General features: G+C 46.0%; 1 long non-coding RNA gene across 1 annotated transcript; it reads left to right on the top strand.

Annotated features, from left to right (window-relative positions):
* The first annotated feature begins 110 nt into the window (after window positions 1-110).
* LOC129690665 (uncharacterized) lies at window positions 111-16,269 on the top strand. The gene is made up of 3 exons (XR_008722350.1): window positions 111-151; window positions 2,513-2,603; window positions 16,083-16,269. It is a non-coding gene; the product is annotated as an uncharacterized LOC129690665 (long non-coding RNA).
* The last annotated feature ends 1,107 nt before the right edge of the window (window positions 16,270-17,376 follow it).

Below are 17,376 nucleotides of genomic sequence, written 5' to 3'. Positions count from 1 at the left end.
GGGCTGCGTCTCTTCATTTGCTAGAGTCAAAGTAGGTGAACTGAAGTAAGAGGCGAGGTGAAAGGTCAACCTCCCAGCAGCCTTTGCTCTTGTCTGTGGTGTCGGAGCCCCGGCTGACTGGGTGGGATGCGCTCATAGTCTTGTGCCCCGGGTGAGTGAGTGCGCGGGAGTTCGGGAGGAGAGGCGGAGCCAGGTGCGTGCCCCGGCGGCCTTTGAGCGCCTGGAGCCTCGGGATCCAGAATTGGTGATGCTGGCCGAACAGGAGACTGGGAACGGTCCAATAAAGGGACTTGAAAAGCCGCCGGAGTCCGTCCCCTCCCGTCGGGGTTGGTTGTGAACCTTGGCCTGCCTCGTCAGATTCACTGATTCAATCCGGTGCGAATTCCAATTGCTTCAGTCTCCTCGAGCCCCCATTAAACCATTGATCTCTCAGTCTCGACGGGGCCCTAACTGCGTTGCAAGGAGTGTTTTTACAACCACAGCCCAATGCATTGTAGAAAGAACACGTCATCAGTGGTTAATATGTATCTAATAATAGGAAGTGTTTAATAATAACTGCTACTTTTTATTGAGTGCCTTCCGTGCGGAGAACTTTGCGTACGTTATCACCAACCGTTAGCATTTTTGAGATGAGGTGATTTCCCCACTTCCCCTAGCGCAAAGCCCGTAGTTGTATATTCCCCAGTATCAGTTAGAAGAAATTCAGATTACATTAACTGTCCAGAGACACTTATTTGGCTGGAAATGGTCAGCCTAATTAAAAATATAGTCCTGTTAAAATCACTATATCAGGGCTGGAGAGATGGCTCAGAGGTTAAGAGCACTGGCTGCTCTTCCAGAGGTCCTGAGTTCAATTCCCAGCAACCACATGCTGGCTCATAACCATCTACAATGAGGTCTAGTGCCCTCGTCTGGTGTGCAAGTGTACATGCAGACAGAACACTGTATACATAATTTAAAAAAATTTTTTTAAATTATTTTGTCAATGATTTTGTCTGCCTGGTTCCCTAGAATACGGGCAATTAATTCGAAATCTTTTATGTTCCTTGGGCTCATTCACTTAACAAATACTTATTAGGACCTAAGATATGTCAAGCATTCTTTTCTGGCTTGGGGTACAAGTGGAGAGGGTTGTCATTTTGTTTGTTTGTTTGTTTGTTTGAGAGTCTCAAACTGTATGCAGTCCCAACTAGCCTGAATCTCTCCCTTCCAGCCCAGACTAACCTCAGATTCATGACATTATCAGTATCTCAAGTACATGAACGGCACTTGTTAATCTCTCCATAAAGAAGCAAACTCAATGTGACTTTTTTTTTAACATAAACAATTCCAGCCCCCCCTCCCAGCTGAGTGTTGTGGTACACACTTACAGTGTGTTCCTAGCTTTCTGGAAAACTGAGAAGCACTTTAGTCAAGATTGACCTTAAACTTATGATCCTCCCGCCTCAAAGGCAATTCAGTAAATATTCTTTAAAGAACAATTTTGAAATTTTTGGGAGGGAGGGGGCTGTTTTGAGACAGGGTTTCTCTGTGTCGCCTTGGCTTTCTCGGACTTGCTTTGCAGACCAGGCTGGCCTCAAACTCACAAGCGATCCGCCTGCCTCTGCCTCCCTGAGTGCTGTAATTAAAGGCATGAGCCGCCACACCCCGCCAATTTTGAATTTTTAAAGACTTTATTATCTTGAATTATGTATGTGTATATGAGTATAGGTGCCTGAGGAGGCCGGAGACATCCATTCCCCCTGGAGCTGGAGCTCCAGGCAGTTGTGAGCTTCAGGACGTGGGTGCTGAGAAAAACCTGGTCCTCTGCAGGCAGTAAGTGCTCTTAACTACTGAGCTGTGCAGCCGCTCCATAGCTTTTCACTTTGTAAAGGCAAGTAGTTGTGGTCTGCTGCCTCTCCTTTGTTACAACTTAGAATCGAGGATAAAGCCTGAGGAATTCTTAAATAGAAGCAATACAGACTTTGTCTGCACTTTGTCATCTTATAAAGGTTGTCTGAGGGCTCTTCAACCATTCACTTTTACTCTGCCCCAGTTCTGTATTTTATTTTTTTAATGATGTATGTCTTTGTTGAGGGGAGTGAGCATAGGTAGGTCAGAGCGTAGCTTTCCACGGTTGATTTTTCTCCCACCTCGAGTGGCTCCTGGGGATCTAACTTAGGTTGTCCAGCTTCGCAGGAAGTGCCTCTACCCTCTGAGCCATCTTGCCGGACCTTCTTGCTAAAATCGTATTCACCTCTGAAATCCAATGAAACTATCATTTAACTTCTCAGATGAAATCACCTCATCCGGGAAAGACGCCTTACCTTCGGTTATTACACAGATCATGTGAAATGATGTGGCTTACGGTGGTTAAAATTGAAACCAGGCAAGCTTAAAGTATGACTTCCCAGAGTCCTATGAATCATAGGCTTGGGTCAGCTTCCAATGTACTTAGAAAATGCCTAGAAAGAGAAAAGTGTTAAGCAAAATAAACCATTCTCCTGTCTCCTCTCTTCCGAATCCCATTCAGAGGGGCTTCTGCGCCCACAGCAGCCCAGAGCAACCGGGTTGTCTTATGTTGGCCTGCGTGTTCCCTCCCTGTCCTCCCCAGCGAACCGGTGGTGAGTGAGTGTGGTTTATTGCTGCTTTGCCTCCCTTGTCTGCTGCCCATCGGTAAATGTGACCTCTTCTGCCTTCCTACCTGGGTGTGTCTCTCTTACCCCCGTCCTCCTCTACCAGTATGGAGGCTGAACCTAGGGCCTTGCTCATGCTAGGCAAACAAACATCTGCAACTCATACCCTCATATTCAAACACACTACCCTCGATCATGGTAATCATAGAAAATATCAATTCATGCTAAATGTAACCTGAAAAGAATTTAATTCTTGTAGTTTTATGTAGTCAGAAAGAAAAGAATGTGTCAGATACGTGAAAATAGCCAGTAAGTTAAGGAGCCAATATAGTTAATAACACCAACAAAAGTTATTGAAGTCGTAAAAATGAATAAAATCTTTCCATGAAAGTTTGTAAAAGATTTAATGGCTTTATTCCCATTTTTAAATAAAAATAAGGCCAGATGTGATGGCACATGCCTTCAGTCCCAGCATTTGGAGAACTGAACAGAAGAATTGCGGTAAGTTTGAGACTAGCCTGAGCTACAGTGTGAGACCTTGTTTTTTTGTTTGTTTGTTTGTTTGTTTGTTTGTTTTTGTTTTAAGTAAGGTCTGAGGTGTAAGTCAGTGGTAGAGTGTGAGTGTATGGTATGCATGAAGCCCTGGGTCTGATATTAACCACAGCACCAAAATAATACTACCATAATAAAAAGTAATGTCTCCAAAGTGTTACAGCCCTTGGCTGGGGTACAGCACTTGGCCTCAAAGGCAAGAGGTTCCGGGTTCAAGCCGGAACCCTAACACACACACACCACCAGCACCAATTTAGAGCGATCGGGCGTCACTCCAACCCTGAACCAGGGAGCAGAGGGCTCTTGTACAGACTAGAAGAGAGAAGCCGTGTATTTTGCCTCCTAATCACTCAGTTTGTACTAAAACTTATGCTTTAAGCTAGGTAATTTTTCCACTGGCTGGATCATATAAGTTACCATGATAAGGTGTTAGAAAACATAATATATCTTGTTGTTTCGCAGTGCTAGATATCAAATATAGGGCCTCAAGCTCATTAGGCAAGCACTCTTATCACTGAGAACCACTGTCAAACCCTGTAAACCAGCTTCTGATCAAGGCTGAGGCATGTGAGGGAGGGGACTAGGAAAGAATTGAACGACATTAAGGTCTTTATTGTCCCTGAAAAATTAAATTCCTCAGCTGTAATAAACCCCCAGGAAGATTTTACCCGCTTGTTTCCCTCCTCTCTTTACCTTTGTATTTTTCAATAATCGTCCTCCATAAAAATATATAAGAAACTCCAAATAGATGGTCACGCCTACGTGTGTGAGGCCTACTGAGGCAGCATCAACCAGCACCTGCTACTTTCCGTGTTGGTGGAGGAGGGTGTCAACTGCTGTTCTGTTACCCGCCGTGCCCACCAGCTCCCCAATGATATTAGGGCCAGTTTTGCTGTCCCCAGACATTGAACGCTAAACCAGTGAGTGATCGTTCAGATCAAAGACAAGCAGTTGAGGGGGAGGCAGAGGCCCAGGTTAATTTTATTAACAATCAGCTGGTTGGGTGCCCTTTACTCCACCCCGATAGGAATCCTGGGCAGATGAGGAGAAACACCCTCAACAGCTCATTCTTGGCACTTTTCCTGATCCACTGCAGCAGTGAGCCACAGTGGATGGCTGCTGGCAGCAGCAGGTAATAGTCTCTGTTCACTGCTTTTGTGCAGGAACCTTAGGTACTGTGACCTTTAGCCTCCCAGTGACAGTATTAAGCCTTGGATTCCTAGACATTAATGGTACCTTTTTAACAGCTCTCAGGCTTAAGGTGTTGAGATTTCCCAGCCCTGAACAATGTTGAGTATTATAGCTTAGACCTTTAGCCTTTAATCTTTAATAGCTCTCTAGAGTGTGTGTGTGTGTGTGTGTGTGTGTGTGTGTGTGTGTGTGTGTGTGTGTGTGAGAGAGAGAGAGAGAGAGAGAGAGATGGGGGACCGGGTTATGGGGAGTGTCACCATGTAGCTTGGGGCTCAGGCTAGTCTGGGTCTATTTTGCTATGTGGTCACAGTACTGCCTCAGACTCCTAAGTGCTGGGATTGTGAGTGTGCCCTACCCAACCATCGAAGCTTTCTGTCTTTCTCAGCTTGCCACACTCAAGCCTTTTTACTTCAGTTGCTGCCATGTTGCCAGCTGTTTGTTTCTTGTTACATTTTTATTTATTTATTATTTGTTTGGTGACAAGCTTTCTCTGTGGAGCCCAGGCTGTTCTAGACTCGCTCTGTAGACCAGGCTGGCCTCGAACTCACAGCGATCCTTCTGCCTCTGCCTTCCTGAGTGCTGGGCTCAAAGGGGTTCGCCACCACGCCCGGCTGTTGCCAGCTCTTTCTAACCTAACTGCATTGCCACGGTCACTCCTGCCACCGTCTCTGCAGCTGCCGTTTTGCCACTGTCCCCATGGCCACTGCCTCAGCTGCCACCACTGCTGCTGTCTCCTCGGCCAGCCCACTCTACTAATGGCAAAGCTCAGAAGTAGGTCAGAAAAGGCAACTTGAGAGCAGCCAGCTATTGGGCCTCCTGTTGCAACAGCGGGGCGTAGCACAGGGAGACAACTCCCAGGCAGCTCCCACAGAGAAGCAGACAGCTTGCCTGTGTAGCCGTAAGAGTGGTGTTTGTGTCAGTACAACAGACATCCCTGTAAGTGGAGGACTGTGCTCACGCCAGCCATGGCGTTGTCCTGGCACCAATCACAGAAGTCCCTCTGCTCTACCCCAAGGGGAAATGCTCTCCTCTTGGAGAGCATTGGTGGTTGCAGGATCATCTAGATTTCACAAGACTTAGGAGGACAGGAAAGCCCAACTTGTATGAAACAGTTGTGCCCCCAGGAGGCACAAGGAAGGCAAAGCTGCATTTTACAGCAAGCAAGTTGCTGTGTGGCTTCCCCAAGTGCTACTCTGAGATCAGTCAGTCAGCTGCTTAGCTGATCGCCCTTTCCTGAAGCGTCTAGGGTACAGGGCAGGTATCTAACAGCTGTAAGTTAAGAGATCAAGCTGTCCTAGCTCTAAAGTTCTAAAATTATTTATAATTTTATAACTCTAAAATTATTTTCAGGGAAATTAAACATTGGGATGCTTATAATAAGGGTGTTTTAGCCAGGCTCAATGGCACACGTCTGTAATCCCAGCACTCAGGAGTTCGAGGCCAGCCTGGTTGTCAGAGAGAGTCCAGGACAGCCAGGACTACACAGAAACCCTGTCTTAGAAAAAATAATAATAAAGACATTTTAACATCGATAGTGATTTGCTGGTTTTTAACAGTGCTCAACAGTGCCCTGAGCCCCAGGAGGGGGTGGTTCCCCCAAATCCGTCTCAGTAGGAAAGCCACAAATATAGGAATTTATTTAGACACACATACTTAACCATTCTTGTTTGAAAGATGAGTGATTATTTCTTATAGTCATGACAAATGAGGATGGCCATTAAATAAAAGGAGTGTTCAGGGCTGGAGAGGTGGCTCAGAAGTTAAGAACACTCGCTGTTCTTCCAAAGATCCTGAGTTCAATTCCCAGCAACCACATGGTGGCTCACAACCATCTATAGTGAGATCTCGTGTGCAGGCATAATGTTGTATAAATAATAAATCTAAAAAAAAAAAAAAAAAAAAAGGAGTGTTCAAACTGATCTCAGTCAGGGAGATGGCTCAGTGGGTAAAAGCATTTACCATGCAAGTCCGATGACCTGAATCCACATGGAATTTTAACAACTGATTTCAACCAAAGTTGTATAGAGGACAGTTTGTTTTTGGAGCTTTGGACAGCTTTTTGGAAGCACTGGGAATGACAGCATGTTATGATGATGCCTGTCCCCCAGTCTTCCTCCCCATTGCACCCAAATGGAGTCAAAGCACAGAGCGTTCAGATAAGGAGCTGTGGTACCACGCGTCCCATCAGCCCTGGGGTGCCTCCTCCTTTATTTCTGATTCCAAAGCCTAGTCCTATTTAATAGCAGTCCTGCAGAGAGAGTCACATGTAACCACTATCATTCATCTTGCTCTTCTGTATCCATTCTTATCCTCATGAGCCTTTGGATGATTGGCTCCAGTAATCCTTTGGTTTGGGTGGGAGTCAAGGGCACAGTAAAGACAGGAGGGTAGGGAATTTTGCCATGGGCCACTTTTCTCTAGGATTCCTGAAAAAGCCAGGGCGGTAACTGAAGCCACAAGATTGCCAACACAACTAGCTACTAAATAAGGCTCTGAAATAGCTCTCTTCAGGCCAGAGGCCATACAGCTTGCTTAACCAGAATGCAGGCTTCCACTGGCTTTACCCTTAGAAATATGAAACAGTGTGTAAAAGCAAGCACTTCATAATTCCTTCCTGTATCTTCTTCAGTAGTAACCATGTGCTAGCTACAGGTAGCACCAAAACCTGGAGAGACACAGAGAAAAGTGATACCTGGTCCCAGCAATGAGTTACCACTGCGTCCTGTGAAGAGCCAGTACCATCCTGCATCGCAGAGTCTCCCCTCCATCCTAACCCTCTGCTGTCCCTCTGAAAGTGTGAGATAGGCTTTCTTGGCCCAAGACCTACTTTGAAGATAGGAATTGGGACCATAATTTGAAAAGATTTTGAATCAATATTCCAAGGTCCTCCAGGTTTTAGCTTTAATATTTTGATGAGTAATGTAAAATGGGAGATACAGAAATAACTTTAAATTATAAATGAAGGCTGGAGAGACGGTGATTAAGAGCTCGTATGACTTTTGCAGTAATTACCTAAGTTCAATTACCAGCACCTACCTCAAATGGCTCACAACGTCCTGGAGCCCCAGTTCTAGGGGATCTAATACTTACAGCTTCTGCAGGTATCTAAACACATACACTCACATACGCACACACAAACACGCATTTGATTAAAAATAAAATCTTTAACTAGAATTTATAAATGTATTAAGGATCCTTAGCCCTTCATTTTGCCAAGATACAAACTACAAGAAAATACAGTTTAATTCTGGTGCAGTAACATAACTGCAATTCTAACCGTCAGTGAGGCAGAAGGATTACAAATTCAAGATCAGCCAGAGCTATAGAATGACCCTGTCTCAAAAAAAAAAAAAAAAAAAAAAAAAAAAGCCCTCACTTTAAAAATTTTGCAAATGACAGCTGAGCATGGTAGCTGATTCCTGCACTAAGAAGGCTAGGCAGGAGGATGTTAAACTGTAAGTTAAAGACCACCCTGAGCTACATAGTTTCAGGCTAATCCAGGCTACAGTGTGACACTCAAGGCAGGGGGGCAGTAAAAACAATATAGCAAATTACTCAAAACTTAATAACCTGAAATCCCTCCTAAATACCCCTGGCACCTGTTAGGTTTTCTCATAAGCCTGTGGGTCATCATTCAAGATGGACGTGGTGGAGTGTCGTCTCCTGGTCTTATTTGATAAATCATACTCATTTCGAAAGGGTGCGTTTATGTTGCACACCTTAAACATAACACATTTTTATCTGTTAAAAATGAGAGTAATACTTGTTGTTAGGAGCCTTTCCCTCCAACACACACACCACATACTGAACGCATACGTACTGTATAGGAACACAGCGCACTCACACTGCACACACAAGCCCTGGGTTACTCAATAATCCAGACAACTCTCCCTATGTACAACATAGTCATTTGCTTGTGCCTGGCAATTCTGTCCAAACCTTCAAGATTCACCTTGTCCATTTTCTTCCACAAAACTTTTTGTTTTGTTGTTGTTCGGGACAGGGTTTCTCTGTGTAGCTCTGACTGTCCTGGCACAGTCTTTACTCTCTCTGGAGACCAAGCTGCCCTCAAACTCAGAGATCTACCTGCCTCTGCCTCCTAAATTGCTGGGATTAAAGTTGCAACCACCCTAGGCCCAAACTTAAACAGACATGGTTTCACTTATAGCCCTGGCTAAACCTCAAACTCTCAGCCATCCCACCAATTCTCAAGAACTCCAAGAAAACTTTTTGTGTCTCAGTTTTCAGCCCACACGCCTAGACATGTCCCTCTGCCCTCCCGCAGGGTCTCATACATGCCACCTTCGCCCTTCTTATCTGTGGGAAAAGCCACGTCATCGGATACACCTGCACCCGGCACAGTGTCTGGTAGTCAAGAGGCCTGCTCAGTAAGCGTTCACTGAAATAAGATGAGTCACAAGGCAGTAAAGAAATGGTTGCTGACATCAGCAAGTGCTGAAGCAGTATTCATACCCATTCCTACTCCCTTTGAAATGATACACCATGGGGAAATAACCCAAGAAGGGGAAAAATTGTAAGAATAGAAGGGACTCTGTGACATTGTGAAATGTATGTCAGATACCCTGACTGGAAGACTAGTAGCTGAAGAACCCCAGATAGCATCAGGATAAGGGCTGGTCACCGGAGGATGACCTCTCATGGGAGAGAGGTGAGGCTTTCAGCCTCTGCTCTCACCCTCCAGGAAGGTGATGGCCAGTGATTCAATCAGTCACATCTGGATAACACAACTTCCTTTCAAACCCGAAAGGGCTGTGTTTGGGAAGCTTCTACACTGATAAACTTGTGCAGGTTCCTGAAGTTGGTACACCCAAAGAGAAGAGGGGAGCTCCTATGCCTTCTTCCCACATCACTTGTCTCCTGCATCTCTTCATTATGCAAAGTGCTTACTAAATGGATAAAAGGGAAACAAGTGCTTCTCTGAGTTGTATGAACAGCTCTGGCTAGCCAACACAAAGAAGGTACCATGGGAATCTTGGATAGCCAGTTGGTCTAAAGTGTGAGCAAAAGCACCTGGGCCCTGAGATTGGCATCAGGAATGGGCAGCCTTGTAGGGTGAACCCTGGGGGTCTGAAGTGAATAGATTTTAAAGACACCCCACCCATGTCTGCTTCGGAATCCGTGAATGCTTGCTTGATGCAGGGAGAGAACACCCAGCCCACCCGATGGTAGACAGGTGGATTGTTGTGAGGGTAGGAAAAATGATTGTTTTCCCGTAGCAGGACAGCAAGCCATGTTTACAGCTGCAGAACACAGAAGCAACCAAATTCCCAGTTAAATGAAATCCAACCTTTAGTGAGTAAATAAATTAGGGGCAGGGGCAGGTGATAAACAGTTCTGTGTGTTTCCTGAGGAAATGTCTGCCTCCAAATTGGGGTGATGCCTCCAAAAACCCAAAAAAATGACGTATACCTGTCTGGTGTGAAGAGAAGAATGATTTTAGTAAGGGTTGCCTACTGAGTGGCAGACAACCACCCGTTTACCAGGAATCCACACCTCCCACCCACCAGATTTCTATTTTTGAAGTTCTAAGGCTGCAGCAAAATTGATACAAATCTGGGCTTGGAGCGCCACCTAGAGTTAGAACAGCAGACATACTGACAAAACCAGACTTGGAAGTGTGTGTGTGTGTGTGTGTGTGTGTGTGTGTGTGTGTGTGTGTGTGTTCACACGCCTGCACATGCCTGCAACAATACACACACATGGATGTTGGAGAACAAATTGTGAGAGTTCGCTTCCCCCATGTGGACTGGGGGATTGAACTAGGATCAACACCTTTTCTTGCTGAGCCGTTTTGCTGGCTCTTTCCTTCTTACCAAGGTCTCTGGTGTTCTCAACAAATACTGTCTAACCACAGAAGTTATGGCTTGATTATGACTGTAGTCTGTATTGGATTCAGAGGATTAGAGTCTACAGAGCCTTAGTAAAAATGGAAGAAAAATCGGGTAGAAATATAAAATGGTTCTGTGTTTATGGAAAAAAATGTTTCTAACTCCTCAAAGATACAAGCATAGGATTTCCATATGACCCCTCAGTTGCACTCATAGCTGCACACTCCAGAACACGGCACAAATGCTGTGGGAACTCACAAAACAGTTGCCCAGAGCCTGGGGCCCTGAAATCTGAAGCTTCCTGAGACATCCCTCAGAACTCAGGTTCCCCATTTCCCCTTGTACCTCCCATCCCAGTGCTGACTGAGGCTTTCTGCAAAGTCCCTCCCTGCCTGATGTCTAGACCCACCCAAGAAGAAGCGGTCACCTCCATCCCTTCTGACCTTCTGTTAACTCACATCAAAAGAAGACTCGAGTTTGCCAGCACACCTGGAGAACTGAGGTCCAGTTGTCTCCTCTGCTGTGGTCTTAGAATCACTTACAAATTGTTGTCCATTCTGCAGGCCAAACAGATTTTGTCTCAGGCTGTTGTGTGTTCTCCAAGGCCTGTACTGTTGTGACATTCTCTACCCCTACCCCCTATAAAAAGACAGGCATGCAAACTTGTGAGCGCTTTGGCCCAGGAGCTAAATCACACACCTGGAATTTTCCTCATTCAGTAAATTTTTTGCAGATTATAAATCTGTTTGCTTTTTAATAGGGTCTCTGCATAGCTCTGGCTGCCCTGAAACTTACTGTGTTGACCATGCAGACAGAAGTCCACCTGCCTTTGCTTCCCTCTCGAGTGCTGGGATAAGAGGTGTGTGCTACCTAGATTATGAATCTGAATGCCTTGTGTCCTATATAATATTTGTCAGTTTATCCCGAGGAGCCTTCAGAGGGAAGCCAGCCATGGTGGTGCTTTCCTGTGATCCCAGTATTTGGGAAGATGATCACAAGTTCAAGGTCAGCCTGGGCTGCAGATTGAGCTCCCGTCCCCAAAGCAAACAAAACACGAAAGCAAGCAAAAATAAATAAATAAATAAATAAATAAATAAATAAATAAAGCCACAGGGAGAACCAAGTACATATTCTTGAGGCAGATTTCTAAACTGTCCTCTTTATCCAGGCACAGCCCTTTAAAATCTGTGTCCTGGCAGGAAAGACTTTTCCTTTAGGAAGTCAAGCCTGGGAGTGTGTTGGGAATAACATTCTTGTGTTTTTTTTTTTTTTTTTTTTTTTTTAAGGCATTTTAAGCCAGGGCCTCCTATAGCCAACTATAGCTACCACCACTCCCTTGTCTCTGGGATGCCCTTGGCCCAAAAGGAATTGCTCCCTGTGATATAACACACACACACACAGATACATGCACACATGCAAGGGCACACTACACAGTTTATTGTTTTATTGGTATCTACCTAGTTTCCTGACACATAGCCCCTGAGACCCTAGGAATCGCATAGTAAGTAGTGCATGTGCTTTTTATGCTATTGAGATGGCAGGAAGAGCTCCTGGGTAGACCCAGTGTGACTGTGACGGGCTGGTTACCAGAGTCAGAAGCTTGGAAATGTCAGCCCTGCTCCCCGCCCAACAGGGAGAGCAGAGATGAGGTGGGGGCTTGCTGAAACACAGTCAGTCATGCCTACGTGGTGAGGTCACCTTACGTATCCCACCCCATGCTGTGGGGACTCGCGGAGTTCCAGAGTGCTTCTGGACTGGTGGAGGTAGAGAGCTTGTGACACGCCTAGAGAAGGCATTGAAACAAGCCCATGCTCACGTGCCTTTTGCCAAGCATGTCTCTGCTTGGCTGTTCTTCAGTTATACCTACCCTTGTATGATAAACAAACAATATAGGAACTAAGCCATTTTCCTAAGTTCTGTGGGGTAGTCTAACAAATTACCAAAACTGCAGAGGGAGTTGTGGAACTGAGTTTAAAATTTAGGACCCAAGCGGGGGGGGGGGGGGGGGGGTCTACCAAAATGAAGAAAATTGCTTGTTTTGCAGGGGAGGATCACATATTTGGTGACTACAGTTTCTGTGCATTTAACTAAAGAGATAGGTTTTTCCCTGTTCGTTCCCCAGGGGAGACTCCAGGGAACCCAAGAGATAGAAGACAGCAGGTGCTGGCTGAGCCCCTATGGGGAAGGCTGCCGATTTCTCAAGGATGCTCCCAGGAAGAGTGTCACCCATTTAAAAAAAAAACCCACTTTTTGAGTTTGTTTTGAGACACCATCTTGCTGTGTACCCCAGGCTGATCACAAACTTGGGGTCCTCCTGCCATGGAGTTCACAAGTAGCTGACATTAAAGATGTATGCTGTTGCCCCCAGACCAAGAGCCACTTCTGACCTTTCCTCCTCCTCGTGGCTCAGGCTAACGGTATAACTGGTGGCAGAGCACTCATGTACAAGGTCCTGAGACCGCCCTTCAGCACTGAAGGAAAATCAAAAAAAAAAAAAAAAAAAAAAAAAGTTTAGGAATCAGACCACTTCTTTAATGGCCTTGGTTCTTCCTGTTTTGAGGTTGAAAATGGAGCAACAGCAAATGCTTCTAAGACCAAACAGGGCTCTTGGGAAGGGTGGAAAAAGATTATTAGTGCTATGCATGAGATTCAGTCTTGTTGGAGAGAATCTAAAATTCAGTATTGTTTGAACTGCTGATTGTGGGTTAAGGAGTGTTGGTTTTACACTTGGTTTAGCTACACTTCATGAGATAAAGTCTCCCTTTTCTGTTTCTCAACTAAAGCAGGCATCCTGTGCCATCTTAAGCCTCCTACCTTCCATTCCTTTCAATTGCTGGCTTTGTGTTTTGTCGGTGGCCTGTCGGTCTGTCAGTCTGTCTGTGCCTCACATGGTCAAGGCTGGCCTTGAACTTCTGATCCCCCTGCCATTCCCAGTCCTCTCTGGGATGACAGGTATTAGGTACCAGGCCCGGCTTTCCACCTCATTCTCCTCCAGAGTGAATAATACAAAGCACTGCTCCAGCTCTGGCGGCTCTGCCCACTTCCCTAATCTGTTCCTCTCAGATCATCTCCATCACTACCCCACTGAAGGGTAGGCGCCCATGCCCGTGTGAGGGACCGGTCCCCAGCCGTTAGAAACCAGACTAGGTCTCCCAGGAGCAGATGTTTGGGAAAGACATCCACACTAGCTACAGTGTAGAGCAGCCAGTGTGAAGTCACCCTGGGTTTTGGTGAGGGAAGGGCATCTTCACCCCTTTTGTCACAGCTGAAGGCCGTAGCACGCGCAGTAGGGAAAATTTCCTCTGAGCATTTTGACTTTTGGAGATTAAAGTCAGTGTAGCACGTGTGTGTGCTGTAGGCACATGTGTGTGCCAGTGCACACGCCTACACACTCTTGTGGAGGTCAGGGGTTGACATAAGGTGCCTTCCTCTGTTGATCTCCTCATTTTTTAAGACGGGATCTGTGTGCTGGTTATTTTTTTAACTTGACATAAGCTACACCCACCTGGAAAAAGAAAACCTCAGTTGAGAAAATACCTCTATCAGACTGGCTATAGAGGACAAGCTTATGGGACTGTTGCTGTGCTTGTTGTTTTTTTAATGATTGGCGTGGAAAGGCCTAGCCCAGCATGGGTGGTGCCCACACTAGGCAGGTCATTTAAAAAAGGGAGAGCTGGACAAGCCATCAGGGCAAGATGGTAAGCAACACACACACACACACACAAACACACACACACACACACACACACACACGGCCTCTGCTCCAGTTCCTGCCTCCAGGTTCCTGTCCGGCTTGAGTTCTTGCCATGGTGTCCCTCAGTGATGGGCTGGGCTGGGAAGTGCCGGTCTTTCCTCCCCACTTTGCTTTTGGTTATCACAGCGACTGTTCCACCTGTTGGCTAGACTAACTGGCCAGTGAGGCCTGGGATTCCCCTATCTCTGTCTCCCCACATTGGGCTTGCAGATACACGCTGCCTTGCCTGGCTTCTTACAAGGGCTCTGAGGAGTCAGACTGAAGTCGTCATGCTGGGCAGCAATACTTTACACACGGTACCAGCTCTCCAGCCCTGAGATTTTGTTTTTAACTAGTAACATGAGACAGCAAAACAGCTCAGTGGGGGGAAAGGTGCTTGTTTGTCACTCTGAGCTTGGCAACCTGAATTCGATCCCCAGAACCCATGTAAAGGTAAAAGGAGAGGCTGGGTGTTGTAACCGGCCTTTGCTGCTTTGTGGGGTCCTTATTCTCTCCCACCCTTATTCCACCCTTTCAACCCCCAACACTAGGTCAGAGAAAAAGAAGGCTAGATGGGATAGGAAGCATCAGTATCGTTACACTACTCCCTGCTGATTGGGCATCTGAGCTCCTTGGGGTGAGTTTGACCTTCCTTGTCAGGATCTTTCCAACCAGCAACCAACAACCACAGCAGAAGCAAACAGCAGCAGCAGCAGCAGCAGCAGAGGGAGCAGGAGGAGGAGGAGGAGGAGGAGCGGTGGTGGCGGTGGCGGTGGCGGTGGCCGCCGCCGCCGCCGCCGCCGCCGCCGCCGCCACCACCACCACCACTGCTACAACCACCAACTCCCTTGGGGCTCTGGCACTTATATACCCCCTGAAGAGTCCCTGGCATTCCAAATGTAAACCGTCTACACCTGGCAAAAATCACCCTCCTGCTACAGCACGAAGCAAATCACAGTAGCTGTGAACAATCTGAAGCAGCACCATATCTCACACCTGAGATTAAAACAAAAATATATTCCCATAACATTTTTATATTTTTAAAGAAACCAAAGATTTTCACTACAGGGTGTGGTGGCGCATGCCTTTAGTCCCAGCACTCAGGAGGCAGAGGAAGGAGAATCTCTGGGAATTTGAAGCCAGCCTGGTCTGCAGATTGAGTTCCAGGACAGCCAGCGCTACTCTGATCTACACTTCTTCCTACAATAATACTAAACATTCTTTAAATTTAAAAAAATATTTCTATCTTACCAATCGAAACAAAAGGAGCAGGCATCTATATCTTTAAAGATCTGTGCATAACAAGGAAAGAAAGGGTCTGGGGTTCATATCCCCAGAACCCCTGTAAGTACCAGGTTGGCATAGCAACTTGTCTGTAATTCCAGCCCTGGGAGACACAGATAGAATCCCCAGAGCAAGCTGACTAGCTGACTAGCCTTATCAGCAAACTCTGGGTTTGATTAGAGATCCTGCCTCAAAAGAAGGAAATGGAAGAATAATCAAGGAGGATTTCCAACATCAACTTTGGGCTTCCACATGCATGCATACACACGTGCTCCTACACACACGTGTGCCTGCAGATGTGGAGACACGCATACTCAACATGCACACACATGAAAACTGTCAACTTTATTAGCCCATTCATTGATAGGGTGGCTTTTTTGTTGTTGTTTGGTGTTTAACTTTTAGAGTTCTTTTCTTCATCTTGCTGGGTAGCCCTCGTTAGGCTGGAACTCGCTGGTAAACCAAGCTGGTCTCGACCTCATGGTGATCCTCTAGTCTCTGCCTCCCGAGTGAGGCCAGCTGGAATTCCTCACAGATTCTAGACATTAGCCTCCAGTCTAGTGTCCGGCTGGCACCCTCAAGGCTGTCTCTTCACCTTGGTTGTTCCTTTTCGGTGCAGAAGCTTTACAAGTTCCTGTAATACGGTGGCTCTCAACCTGTGGCTTATGACCCCTTTGGAGATCAAATGACCCTTTCACAGAAGTTGCCTAAGACCGCCCAAAAACACAGAGGTTTACATTATGATTCATAACAGTAGCAAAATGACAGGAGGTAGCAATGACATGATTTTATGGTTGGGGTCAGAGCATTAGGAGAGTTGAGAACCACTGCTCTAACACCGTTTTTCCATTGGTGCAGGCATTACAGAATCAGTATGGAGATGACCTGAAAAGCTGAGAGTGGACCTACAGTATGACCCAGCTGTCCCACTCCTGGATACACATACCTGAAGGATTCTGTGTCGACACACCACAGGGAAACTTGAATGCTCATGTTTATTGTTGCACTATTCACTGTAGCTAAAAAGTGGAACCAGCTTACACGTCCATCTAAGAAAAATAAAATGTGGTGAATGTGCCAAATAAAATCATGGCCTTCTTAGAAAAGTGGATGGAACTGGAGGTTACCCTACAAAGTAAGCCAGACTCAGAATGTCAAATGTGATCTGTTTTCTCTCATGCAGAATCTAGATTTGTGAGTGTGTGTGTGTGAGTGTGTGTATGTGACAAATTAAAAAGAGGATATGAAAGAGGAAGAAGAGACCTTTAGAAAGGAAGGACGGGAAGAGAGGATAATTGAACCATATGTGTCATGCTGGGTGTGGAGTATTCCTTTAATCTCTTTACTCAGGAGGCAGGAGCAGACAATCTCCATGCGTTCAAGACTAGCTGATCTATGTAGGGAGTTCTAGGCTAGCCAGGCTATACAGTGAGAACCTGTCTCAAAAAAAAAAAAATCAGAATATATATGACATGAAGGTGACCAGCAAGAGGGTGAGGAGTGGGTCAGTGGGGATAGGGATAGATACGAGCAAACTACCACGATAAATGTGTATGAAAACACCATGATGAAGCCCGGCATGGTGGCACACACCTCTAATCCCAGCGCTTGGGAGGCAGAGGCAGATGGATCTCTGTGAGTTCTAGGCCACCCTGGTCTACAAAGCAAGGTCAGGACAGCCAGGGCTACACAGAGAAACCCTGTCTCATGATGAAACTCATTACTGTGTGTCTATCACACACACACACACATCCTAACTGTGGCTAGAAAGGCTCCTTACCCCTCCTGGTATACCATGTTAACTGTGACACGCAGAGACACTCAGCACCCATCTATCCAGCAGCAGGAGTGGGTTAGTGGGCGCCACCTGTTTGCCACCTGTAGCCCAGAGCTTTCAGGGTGTTTATCACATCTCTTCACATCTCTTTCTCTTCTGTCCCCAGGGCTGGTCTCTATTGTGACCTTGCTAATGAGTCAACTGGTATTTCGTGTGTTTTGGGTATGGGAACACTGCTTCCTCAAGTAACTCTAGGACGGACTTTGGTGCATCCTATAGCTAGCAGGAACTATAAGTACTTTTAATTTCTAAATTACACATTTCTCAAATGTTTTATTGTTCAAAGTTTTTTTTTTCTCTCTTCATTTTTCATTT

Source organism: Psammomys obesus, unplaced genomic scaffold, assembly GCF_907164565.1.
Source record: "Psammomys obesus unplaced genomic scaffold, mPsaObe1.curated_primary_1811, whole genome shotgun sequence".
Classification (NCBI taxonomy): domain Eukaryota; kingdom Metazoa; phylum Chordata; class Mammalia; order Rodentia; family Muridae; genus Psammomys; species Psammomys obesus.
Note: the sequence above shows the minus strand (reverse complement) of the source record. Positions and strands in the feature narration are given on the sequence as shown.